Source organism: Neopsephotus bourkii, unplaced genomic scaffold (genome assembly GCF_033783945.1).
Source record: "Neopsephotus bourkii isolate Nb327-2 ecotype Australia unplaced genomic scaffold, CSIRO-AGI_Nbou_v1 NB_1749, whole genome shotgun sequence".
In the NCBI taxonomy this organism is placed as follows: Eukaryota; Metazoa; Chordata; class Aves; order Psittaciformes; family Psittacidae; genus Neopsephotus; species Neopsephotus bourkii.
The window spans coordinates 5,797,603-5,810,446 of NW_026902223.1; the positions used below are offsets into that span (position 1 = coordinate 5,797,603).

General features: G+C 39.2%; 1 long non-coding RNA gene across 1 annotated transcript in view; it reads right to left on the minus strand.

The window, feature by feature from the left end:
- LOC133224936 (uncharacterized) overlaps positions 1 to 12,844 on the minus strand; it is a 179,093-nt gene that overhangs the window by 110,855 nt on the left and 55,394 nt on the right. The window contains exon 2 of the long non-coding RNA XR_009728976.1: positions 8,425 to 8,545. This is a non-coding gene — a long non-coding RNA (uncharacterized LOC133224936). The remainder of the gene's footprint in view (positions 1 to 8,424; positions 8,546 to 12,844) is intronic.

Genomic DNA, 12,844 nt, shown 5'->3' on the forward strand with positions numbered 1-12,844 from the left:
ACAGTGCTCACCACAAGTCTGATTGCACATGGAGCTCAGTACTTTGTAGTAAGAGCTGAATTTGTGGCCTCAATAACACCCCCCTGCCCAAGACATTCAGATCATGAGTGAGATTCTTTGCTTGTGATAAGGCTTAGTGTAGGCATGAGCTGCCTGGCAGGGAATATAAACCTCACAACACTCAGTAATGAGCAATCACCACCACAGGGAGGGACGAGGTTGCCATGCCATGATTATAACAACTGGGAGGAAATGCTCAGATTTGATCTTGTGTTATCACAGTTAAGACTGTGATATCAAACCAGGTACCAAACTTATTTGAGTACCAAGCTCATTTGATGACAAAAAGCAAGAGAAAAGCAAAATTTAGAGTACTTCAAAAGCCTCTGTTTCAAGCAGTATTCAAAGTACAGTAGCTCATTTTTTCCTTTAAGTTAATCAGAAAGAACTGACCGGAGAACTGTAACTGGTCAGTATATCTTACTGCAAATAGGAGAAATACAGCAAGAAGACATTTTGCATGTTCTGCTGTACATCTCAAAGCTCTAGTACTGGACGCTACCCAAAAAATCCCAGCTGTTTGGATCCTGTACTCAAAACAACACGTATTTTTCAGGGAGTTCAGCCATAACTGCTCCATGTTTTGATTTTTTTATTAGATTTTATTCCCTAGCTCTAGCAGCTGACAAACCGGAGAGAGTTTGCTGTAAGAAATGTTGATTTATTAGCAAATAGCTTGCTGCAGCTCTCACCAGCATACCGTGAAATTATTCAAGGAGCCTGCTTGCACGGTAGAGAACAAGAACCATTTATAATGTGAAACTAATGCAGGCAAACATTTGCTGTTTCCTACAGTGTCAGGCTTCTATTCTAATAACTAAAGATGTGTCAAACACATACTCAGCAGAGAAAATGAAAGATGGGATAATAAGTCTTCCAAGGACAGGAAAATAACCCTTAGTATTTAAATAGAGCAAAAATTCCTTAGAAGTATTAGAAAAATAGCAAGAAAAATATACACAGTTTATGCATTTAGGTAGATGCTCCCACCCTGGAAGGGAACAAAGAGTCAAATGTAAATCCAAGGGGAGCTAAGTTACAGCTGCAAATACAATAGTTGCCCCAGAATGAAGGTTAAGGCCGTGAACTTCAGCCTTGGGTGGCTGTTCCCCACACAGAGGGGCAGTCAACACCCAGCAAAGAGATCTCATTTTCCAATACATCCTGTGATTTGCATCCAGGGCGTATGTTCAAACGCACAAGGGTAGCGGGTTTGCTTGACCAAGGGAAAGCAGTTCTGAGTCACACTCACAATGTGCTTCCCGATTCCTTGACTGCCACTCTGGATGTACCTCCTTGGTGCTGTGTTGGCTGATTTTGTGAACCTGACTTCAGGGCTCTACAAAGAAATCAGAGTCTGCATCATTTACTGTCCTGCTGCACACCTATGCTTAAGTTGAGGCTACTTTGAACTTCATCTGTATGTCCCACGGGCAAAGAAGACCTTGCTTTTATTACAGTGATGGTAGGATTAACTGAGGAAGGAGAGAGCAATCAAAGCACAAATCATGAAGGGCTTAATTATGAACCACTGTAAATACGATTGTTGCACCCTGACTCACCTGCATCAGGGTTGTATCTTATAAGGCGCATAGAATGGGCTGCTGAAGGTGCCTCACCTCCAAACTTCTCCCAAGTGCCAGGATTCAGAACACTCCACATTTCAGATAGTTTAAGGTTTGTTCCTGCTATTTTTGTTCCACCTTTGTGTTGTTTTTCTGACTATTTCAGCTTTCTGCCTTCTCTCAGGCATAATTTAAAACTTGACAGCTATCTGAATAATAGTGACATTTCCAGACATTCATGTCAAAGTTTTGCCATGATAGGCCTCATTCACTAAACATTTATCTATATCTGTTCTGTGAGCTGCAGAAAGCTTTACAGAAATGGAAGTCCATTGACAAACATTTCACCCAAGTGTTGTCCACATTCCTCCACCACAGATGTCCAGTTGAAATGCTTGTGACAAAAACTAAGTCACCGAAACTCTGCTGTACTGTAAGCACTGATGTCCGATTGCCCAATGTGGCCTTCTCCTTAAAGCATGTGAAGATAATAAAGCAAACACCTCTTTCTGAGATCTTGAGTCACCTGGTCCAACTCATAGACCAACAGGACTTTGGCTCTTAAATGCCTCAAATCCCAGCATAATTCAGAACAAATGATGAAATAGGTGCAGAATTATTCCAGCCTTCAACTTTGGGGATTTACTTTTCCCCCACCTCCTGCCATGTCGCTTGCCTTACAAATAGAGAGAAATTCTTCATAGGGGACATACTTTCCTGTAAGCAGGGAAATGCCAGAGGAGGTAGTTGTTATCACCCTAAAGTAAGGTTTCTGTAGGGACTCTAACTGACCTGGGCTGACATCAGTGCAGCTCTGCCCTTTGGTGGGCTGACAGAGCCGCGAAAGAGTAAAATAAAGCAGGTGAAATTCACCAAGTCTTCCAATAATGAGGTTCTTTCTACTAAAGATCTGTCCTTCAACTCTGTCTCTGTTTTTTCATCACACTGTGCCAGGCAGGGCAACACATGAAATGCAATGGCATTTGGGAGTGTACAGCCCTGGTGTTGGCTTTCAGCTCAGAGCCCATCTGCCTCCATTCCCTTCCTGTGTCATTCTTGCTCAGCCAGCTCTTTAGTTTATTAGTGAGCCTTTCAGCTTCTTCTATACCCACATACTTTCCATGCACAGCAAGATAATTATTCCCAGGGCAGGGATATTTTTTCTCACTAGCCATTTAGAGCCCTGTTTTCTCATCCTCTGTTTAAAGAGTATTTGTCCTTTAGAGGCTGGCTCATAAAGCAGTTACAGCCCTGTCTGGATTTCCACTGCACATGCAAACAGTGGCCACCTTCACACTAAGGGCAAATTACAAGCTCAGTTTTCTGAGTAAGGATTGAGAATCATTCCATGGCAAGCTACCAGCCTGCCCTTGCAACTGGCTGGTGGTTGTGCTTTTGTATGAGTTACGTTTCACAGGAGGCTCATCTGCACAGAGCAGTGACCAAAGCTGCAAGCCAGAAAGTGAACAGGTCTCCAGCAGCATGACTGCATGGCCCGCAGAAACACATCCAGAAGCTGATATATGGATGTGCTGCTGTGATTCATTACATTGCTACACTACAACTCAAGCAAAACAGCAGATACACCCACTGCTATTGCCAAGGCACAACACTAGGAATACGTGACATGCCTTTTGTTTCCCTGCCTCAATGCATCCATGCTAGTTTTCATCACAAGTCTCAATATCAGCTAGATCAGAAAAGAAAATACATGAGCTAATTACTAGTAGCCTGTCCTGCTGTGCACACCTAAAACAGATATTAGGGACAAGCAACGTAGCTTGGCCCTCCTTACCTCTGTCACAGTGTTTATATGCACATACCAAGTTTGTTTTCCAGCACAGAAGTGTTTCTGCGATAGTATAGACCATATATTCAATTTTGAGGGATGATTTTCATTCACAAGCAGCACACACAACCATGTAAGCAACAGACATGGGAAATCCAGGACCTAGCTCAAGTTCAGAGAGCCTGCATTCAGCCACAACAAACCTGTTTGAGCTCTATTTACACCTACTTGGTGTTGCACTGAGATTTGGAAAGAACTGATCTCGCTACCCATGTAAAATGGATGAGAAAGGAAACAACTATCTAGGAGGCAAGAATGAGGTTATATTGTTTAAGCTGTAGCAGCTTGCTTTATTATTATATTTGTTTGCATGGCTGTGTTTTTTTATATAGTTTTATTACTTCTTCAATTTTAACACCTCAAAATTATAGCATCAAGTTCTTTTTCCTCATATTTGTTGTTTACTTGCAGTTTTATAATAAATTTTCACAAGTTAATGACAGTTGCTTGAGGCATTCAAGAGAAGAATATGTCCTATGAAAAATGATATTAAGGTTCCTTACATAAAGGATCTTCTAAGGTAGACTGTACAGGAAGAAGGGGACATATTTGGTATCATTTTCATGCTTCTCAAAGCAAAAAAAAAATTGAAAGATACAAGCACAAAGCAAAGAAACTTCCCCAAACTTTACAGTCTTAAAGATATATTTTCTTTTAAGAGGATTTACCTTTATTTGATTTACAAAACAGAGCATAGGAATAAGGTTCTCTGCAAGCAGCTCCATAAATCTTGTGAAATGACTAACAAGAGACACCCAGCAATGGAAGTTGGTTGCTTTTCTAGGCTAGGATTTGTCACTGTGAATCAGAAGGTATTGTGAAAAGGTAGTAAAGTTTAGTGAGTGATTGTGACAGGCTGGAGCCTAGCAGGGGGAGCAACCCCTTTGCATTTCAGGAGTGGGTATTTTATCATGATGAAATGAAAGTAAGAAAAGTCAGACAAGACTGACTTCAAGATCTTTCTCTTACTGAAAGTTTTCATGTCAACAGTCATTCCAATGCTAATATCACCACTTCTGTGGAAGAACAGCACCATGTAACATTCATTAGGGATGTCAGAAGCATCCCACAACATATGGTGTCTCAAATCCAATTACTTTTCTATTCAAACCATGACCTTGAATGGGTTTTTAAAGAAGAAAGAATGTAGAAACAAAGCCCCTTTTGCTTATTTTATGGTGTAGTGGCATAGTACTAAAATGCAGAACTACAACAAAATGGCTTTTGTTTGTTTTGTACCATGTACATAGAAAAGGACATTTTGAAATATTTTTGTCAGCTATTGGCTGGATTTGGCTTAAAGTATCTCTCTTCAGAAGGCTAACACTGAAGCTCTCTGTATCCCACATAGCCTCAAGCTCAAATTCCTCTCTACATTGTGATAACCCCACACCCAGAGGCTTCGCAGTCACCAGGTTCTCTTCAGTGCAGTTGCCAACTGCATCATTTCCAAACATCAGTCTTCCCAGTTCAATCCATGCAAAAAAGGACTGAACAATTTAGAACAGTGTTTTTCAGGTTGTTATTTACGCCCTACATTATTTCCTGCTTAATTCAGGAAACCAAAGAAACCCTTTCCTATATATTTACCTTTTGAAAGCACTAACTTCCCACAAGAACAGGGATATCATAGTGCTGCTACACTGTAGTTACGGAAAGCTTACAATTACTTGCTATCTTTGTGCAAGTTCTTCCAAAACCAGATTACACTGTTACAATACGAACACACGTGCCTTTAACGGTGCAATTAAATCTCGAGTAATTCACATAGATATTTACCACAGCTCTTCACTGAGCTTTGCTGTAATAATCCGAATCATTCTTGCATTTTAATGCATTAAAATATGTAATTATGTTTAGCATATGTCCATTTATTATGCAGTCAGTGGAAATCAAGTTCTCTTTGAATATATTTTCTAACTGATATTTAGAAACACAGCAGACAAAACAAGTGCTGGACCCGGGTTATCACACAGATAAATACACTGACATAAGCCTCTGTTACCCTTCTTAACAGTGAGGAGAACATTAATTCAAGACATTCACTCATGAAAATATTCATAATTTTCCTTTTAACTTTAACCTACAAGCTGTGGAAAGATCAAATATGATTAATATTTTAGAAAAAGAAATCTTGATGAAAGAAAAATCTAGGGGGAAAAAGAGAACTCGGGGTATATACCATGCAAACAAATGAACTGAAAGGGCTGACTAGCCTCAATAGCCATCAGTATTACTCATGGGAATAGAGCTCAACAAGAGAAACCATCTTTTAACATACTCCACATTTGCAGTGTTACTTATAATGGGAAGTGAGCAGAATCAGAAGCTAACAGCATAGCAAGAGGAAATATGGTCATTCAAGAGAAGAAGTAATCATCTTCCTGGAACTTCCCCACAGCCTGGGGCTTGCAAGATGGTTGTTCCACCAGTGGCTGTAGTGGAAACCTGTGGCAAATCACTGCCTCCTCTTATGTCCCTGTTCACATCTAAAAAAAGTGGTAAAACCATAGCACAATAGAGGAGGGTTCGTATATGAACAACCACATCAACAAATCCAACACTGCAGTAATGGGAGTCCTTATAACGTTTTGGACAGATTCACAGCAGGCACTGCCAGAACAGTGTGCTATTGCCCATCGCTACCTCCAGGAATACTAAGAAAGAAGCCTAATCGCTATCCAGTGCCATAGGAACTGTTAAATCTGCCTGACCAGCAGGAATTGAGCTTTCAGACTACTGCCAGCAATGGTTAGGTATCAATATTTAGCATTCAGATAATTATGCTCATTTTCCAAATGCCCTGAAAATGCCGTATCACCCTTTCTAGATGAGGAACCTGAGATGGGCTTCAAAGGCAAGTACAGGGCTACTCAAAGAAGTCATTCCACCCAAACACCAAGTTCTGTGCCCAAGCTGCACCTCCAAATAGTTGTTTTCCATTTCCAGTTCATTTCACTGCTTGCATATTTTCCTCTGCAGCTTCTCACTCCCCACAGTGAACACAAAGATAAGCACACTGAAGAGCTTGCTGAGCAAGATCAGATAGCGTAAAAAAATATGTAAAACATAGAAATCAAAGCATACCAAAGTCTGTTCTTCAAAGCTCAGAACAGGCTTTCATAACATGCACAAACAGCAAGACAAACAGAGCATTATGAGGAAATGGAAATGTTACTTTAAAAGCAAAAATGTAAGGGTAAGAATGAAGAGAGGAAAGCAAAATGCAACAAACGCTAATCAAAAACAGTAGTAACTATTCTTATGTCATGTTGTTCAGAATAACTACAGTAAGATGGTAACAAACGCTTCTATTGACACTGAACCCTGTCCTTTTGCTGTCTCATACTGGCAAAATATGGGGAGGACAAAAGCACTGATAATGTCTGACCCAAAGTCAGTGCCTAATGACAAGTCCAGTGTTAGTGATGTGGTTCGGGTTCATTAGCAATGCCTTTAAGAAATATTCGTGTCTACACAATTTTTAGAAGGGGGAACACTTTCCTGAGAGAACTGAAACACAAAAGCTTGTACACAAGGGATGTTCTATGTGTTGTGACACAGAGGAGTATCTTCAGACCTCTGGATCATCTGTCACTGTGCTCAAGAGCCGTTGCCATGAGACAAATGCTGCCAATTTTATTTTTAGGTACTTAAAGGGCCAAGTTCAGCAGTGATTGATTTTTAATGGCGACTTTACAGAGACCACACGATGTGCAAGTGCAGTAACGTACAAATTACAGAACAACACTTGCTGAAGAATTCAACATATGAAGGACCATACTCATTTAAACACCTCATTGTGAACAATCACTTCGTTAATGCTCTAATCCCTAAGCATTATTTTTATTATCTTTATTATTTACTGCATCCTTTACCTAGAAAAGCCATTAGAATATCTCACGAGGTGTCATAATTGCTTTTTTTCTATTTTCTGTCAGCAGCTGCACAATGACTGCTGCAGTTCAAGGCTGAAGTACGTGTCCTACTATTTTGTTTTCCCTTCCCATCGCAATAGATGAAGTAACTCCTTTCGCCCAAATATATTTCAGCACGGCATCTGCATTTGATTCCACTGGGAAAAATCCTCTCTAATTGGCAAACCATTTTGTGCTTCATAAGAACAGAAGGTGATACAGAAATGCAAGATGTAGGGGCTTATCAGAGAACACTCACAGGCCACCTGGATATGGTAATGAGAAAAACAGGCCCCAGACACCACACACAAATATACTGTGAACCTACAAATGCATGGAAAACAACAAGCTAAAATCAGTGCATCACATACTTTGCTGTCACTCTTGTTAACTAATGAAAAATAACCCAGGATCTAACCACTGGCACTGACATGCCCTCTATCACCAAAACCTGGCAGTTGATACTAGGGCATTTCACTGCCCATACTGTTCTTCACATACCTGATACATTTATAGACCTGGAAAAGGACACATAAGCACTGCATTCATCTTCATTACTAATATCAAATGCAAGAGAGAACTCAAGAAAAACCTTCATTCAAGTTAATTTGTTTGACATTCAAAACTAGAGCAAACAAATTCAGCACATTGCTTATATTCATTTACAAGGTATCATGGACAGACAGATTCATGAAGGAGCTTGCTGAGACTAGAACAAAAACATAAAAAGCACGTTGAGGTAGGACTGCCCAATGCACGTAGTGACTGCGTTACAGACCAGAATGTCTCAAACCTGCTACTGTTTTCTTCCCTCAGATTTTCATGGGTTATCTGCGGTTTATCCCTGTAAAACAGGCAAATCCTGGGCCTGACCTTTCTTCCAGAAGAGGCCAAAGAACAAAGATATCGCAACCTAACCATTACCCTTCACAGAGCATTCTCTAATTCCCACAAAAGGCTACAGCAATATCCTGATTTGACCACAGAGTATCATGAATCCAAACTTCAAAACTACTGAAAGAAACAACTTTACCTGCAGGGACTTGAAACCTGTTGAATCACCATTGTATTCTTCACTTTGTATTGCCTGGACATGAAACAAGATCTCTTCAGCTTTATGAAACTTGGCCATGAGAAGCAGATGAGCAGAAGTCCTAGAGTCAGAAACAAAAAATGAATAGAGATCAGAGAGAAGCACAGTCTGAGTTGAAGATGCATCACCCACACTTGAGAACAACCTTTTTTCTCCACCTTCATTGAGTCAGCCAAAACTTATTTCAAGAAACTCTCCTTTTGTAGGAGTTTCTCACCTACAAACTTTGCACAATCTGTGTGAACACAGAGACCTGGTGAAACAGAACGTTGCCACATAGAACCACAGAGTATGCCTATACTGCCTATACTCTTGTACAAAAACCCAACAACAGTCCTGGTTTTAAAACAAAACAGAATCAGATCCATGTTGTGTTTTCACTTAAAATCCCTCAAGCCAGCACACTTAAAGTTCAGCCGGATGCTCTCAGCAGAGTTACATTTATTCATTTCTTTAATAGCAAAGTTTCTTCTACTTTTACATTCAAATTTGTTTCTTAATTCCATCAAACTAAGCTAACTTCCTTTGCACAATTTTGCATTCGCTCCATTCTAAACTACAAGATGAACATGTCTAAAAAGCCATTACATTATCTTGTGCTTCACAGTCTCATGCAAATTAAGGCTGACTGCAGATTTCTCTTAAATCTGACTTTTTTTATATCCACCTGTGTGCTTATATGCTAAGGAACCAGTTTAATAAACAGATACCAATTCTTTTCTGTTCCTGCTGAACACATTATAACTTTAATTTCTATATAGTTTTAAACATACACACAGTGCCATGCGTGCAGCAGTCACCGATTATTCTATAACGGTTGGGCAAGTCATATATCACAGCTCTGGCATACAGATGTTATTGTCTTCATCTCGTGCTTTCAGAGCCCTGAGGATTTTCATTTTTTAGGTTGATACCATAATTTCTCATGTTGTCAGTTCCAAACATGTATTGACATGACTGTCAAGAAGGTGCCTTTTGTGCATTTATTTTCTCTCCTTCAGTGAATTCAAAGCTTTCCAAATTACAAGGAAGATAATTTATTCTTTAAGGTGTAAATAAATTCAATTGAGAAAATGCCTTTAAATTTATTTCTGTTGCAGTACAATTAACTGTTCCTTTCCAATGAAGCTTTATTTTCATATGGCAAATTGGCATTCAACTTTTTGGTTCAGGACTTGGGAAGATGAGAACTCAAGGGATGATTTATTAGATAACTTTCAATTCAGTTGCATGTTACAACAAAATTAGTGTTGTGTATTATAAATACCATATCTTGACACACTTAGTTTACTATTCCTCATCACAGACATCACCATAATAAAAAATACTATGGGTGAATTTCTAGAGAACGAAATATACATTCCTCCTTCCTTTCAACAATGAATAAACAGAAAGGTATCTGATCTTCCCCAGAACAACTCTTTAGACTCATAATCACTCCAACAATAACCAATCTAAGTATCAGATATACCAGAGATGAAAACCATGTCATACTTGTGTAGAGGAAGCAGATGCTAGTGTTAGATGATCAGCTGGAAAGGTGGGCTAGTCCTCAAGAAAAATTGTAATTCAGTGAGAAAATGGCTTTTTTGTTGAAACCAAACTGATCATGACAACCACAAAACACTCATAACTGGTTAATAATCTTAATGTCCAACCAAAGTGATTATTTAACAATATTCAAAATCTCACTTGGGATGAGCCTTCCCATGTAATCAAATCTTATTTTCCTGTATTTACAAAGGGACAGGGTAGAGTTTGTTCAGACGTAAAGCAATTTCCATGGAATGTGTTTTTCTCAACCTGATAATAAACCTACTACAAAGAAATGTATCTTGGAACTGAATTTTCATTCTCAGTGACCACATGAGGAAATGGCAGCTCTAGAGCACGTCTAGCATTCCCTGGTCACTGCAGCACTCACCAACCCTTCTCCGTTAAAAGGAAAATCCATGGAGTTACTGTGGACCATTTCTGACCATTTAACAACCAACCACTGTAGCCTTGTACACATATGCAAGGCAGATCCTACCACAGATGGCTGTGTTTGTAATAAACAGCTGCTGATATTTAGGAAGAAAACTCCAATCCATTATACCCCTGTGGTGACAAGGGTTTGCTGTCTTTTCAGAACAAAAGATAGTGGACACCTTCATGTGAGTTCCTTTAGAGTAAAGGCATTGAGTTCAAGGGAATTATTCTGTTCACACACTGTCCCTGCCCAGCACTGAAACATCATCTCTGAAAAACCCCTAAGGGCCTTAATTTTCAGCTTGAAAAATGTGGGGTTTGCTGGCATTACCTGGAAAAGGACTTCCGGTTTTGTGTATTAACATAAATGATGTAGATGGTTTAATCTGGACAGGATGTAACTAGAGCTGAAATGGCTAAAGTCCCCCCAAAATATAACAAAGCATACATTTTGATCAAAAGATGTTGAACACATTGCATAAAAACATAAATTGTTTCCTCAAGCACCACGAAAAACCCCAAACCATCTTGTACCATGTATATCACAGCTGGCACATGTTGTGCACCACATCAAGGTAAAGTAGCAGCAGCTGATCCCATTATGGAAGAGGGTCCAAGCCAGGCAGTTTGCTAAGCTCAACATCTGCCCAAATATCTTCTTTTTGATTAAAATACCCTGTAGTTTAAGCTAACCCTGATGTGTCTTTAAAAAATAAGTTAAACGGTTCCTTTAAAGTTACAGCTGTTGATGTCTAAATCTCTCCTTCCCTGATGACACTATGGTATCTATGAGAAGGATTTCCATGCTCTCATTGTAAAGAACTGATGTTTCAATTAAGGCTTCTAAATCTTATGTCTCCAGAAAGTTCCAATCTCTGCCACTAATATCTTTTTGTTTACACTGAAAGCACAATAAGTCTGACCTTCAATCTTTTTTGTTTCTGCACTTATCTGCTTTTTCTCCTTGTGATTCTGTATATATTCCTTTCCAGAATAGTTGATGTCCTCAATTTCCCCCACAGATTTGATGCCCATGACCTTTCTACTGTTATGGTTTGAGCCTCATTGGATGAAACCTTGATTTTCTGGCCAAAAATCTGGAGGCTTAAGAACAGCATTCCCCCGTTGGTTTCAAGGTAAACATTTATTCAGTTTTGTTTGTTTTCAAAGAGGGGGTCATGTAATTTCTGAGAAGCAGAGTCTATCCATTAATTTCATACTGCTGAATTACAATCGCTCTTTCATCATAGGAACAAATACAAGCACCACAAAAGCATAAAGGCACTTAGGGAGTAAATGGGGGGGGAATCACTAAAGAAGATTATTTCTATTACCTCTTTTAAACACACAAACATGCTGTGGGGCATGCTTTTCAACTTGCTTTTCTAAAGGAGGGTTAAGTTCTCAGGCATTAAGCAGAAGCTAATTATGTTGCCTTAATTCAGCAGCTACAATTCTTGTCAGACTTAATGAATGCTAAAAATGAGTGTTTTAATCCAGCTAGTTTTGATATTTCAATGAGTTAGGAAGAAAACCAAACATATCAGATACTATAATCCTACTCACCAAGCAGATCAGCTGAATAGCAATGGCCCATCTAGCCATTTAACCTGTAGGGTATTTTACACATTGTAGTAATACTTTTACTATAAGTAAAGGGAATATCATGTCCTACCAAACCAACTCTAATGGTGTTTAGATTAGCAAATAATTATTAAGTATTAATACCTGAACAATATCAGTTATAAGTAAGATACGAGGCCTGGATATTAATTTTCCCATTCTGAATGCAGTGTCTCTTGTGACTAAAGGATCTGAAATGGGCCATAACTTCAATGTATTTTTTTATTAGTACAGTAAGTCTGACTGTATGATATACTGAAGTTATGCTTGAGATACCAGTAAGCATCCAGGGTACTAACAACACAATTAATACTGAAGCCAACATTTTTTGGTCACTGAAGAATTCAGTAAGTACAGCTGCAAAAGTGAATCCAAAGGTGGTATAGCAAAACTGAGACCTTAAAAGCATATTTTAAAAGCACTGAAGTACTGCTACAAATGATTACTGGACAAAATAAAACAGTTTGCAAGGATGTGGTTGTTCTCTTCATAGGGAAGATGATGAAAGAGAAGAGTTTAGGGTGTCCAAGCACCCTTTTAGAATCACTCTTTAAGAAGGAAAATAATGATGTGGCCTCAGAGTAAGCCAGCAGATGAGCCATAAAAGTCATGACCAATGTGCTGCTGGCTAGAACAGCTCATTTATCCCCAGATCCTCTCCTTCAAAACAGAACAACATGGCAAACACTTTGCAGAAAGAAATGCCCATGTTAGAGAAAAACAAACCTGCCTGTTCCATCTCAAACACTGAGAAATTTAAGCATAG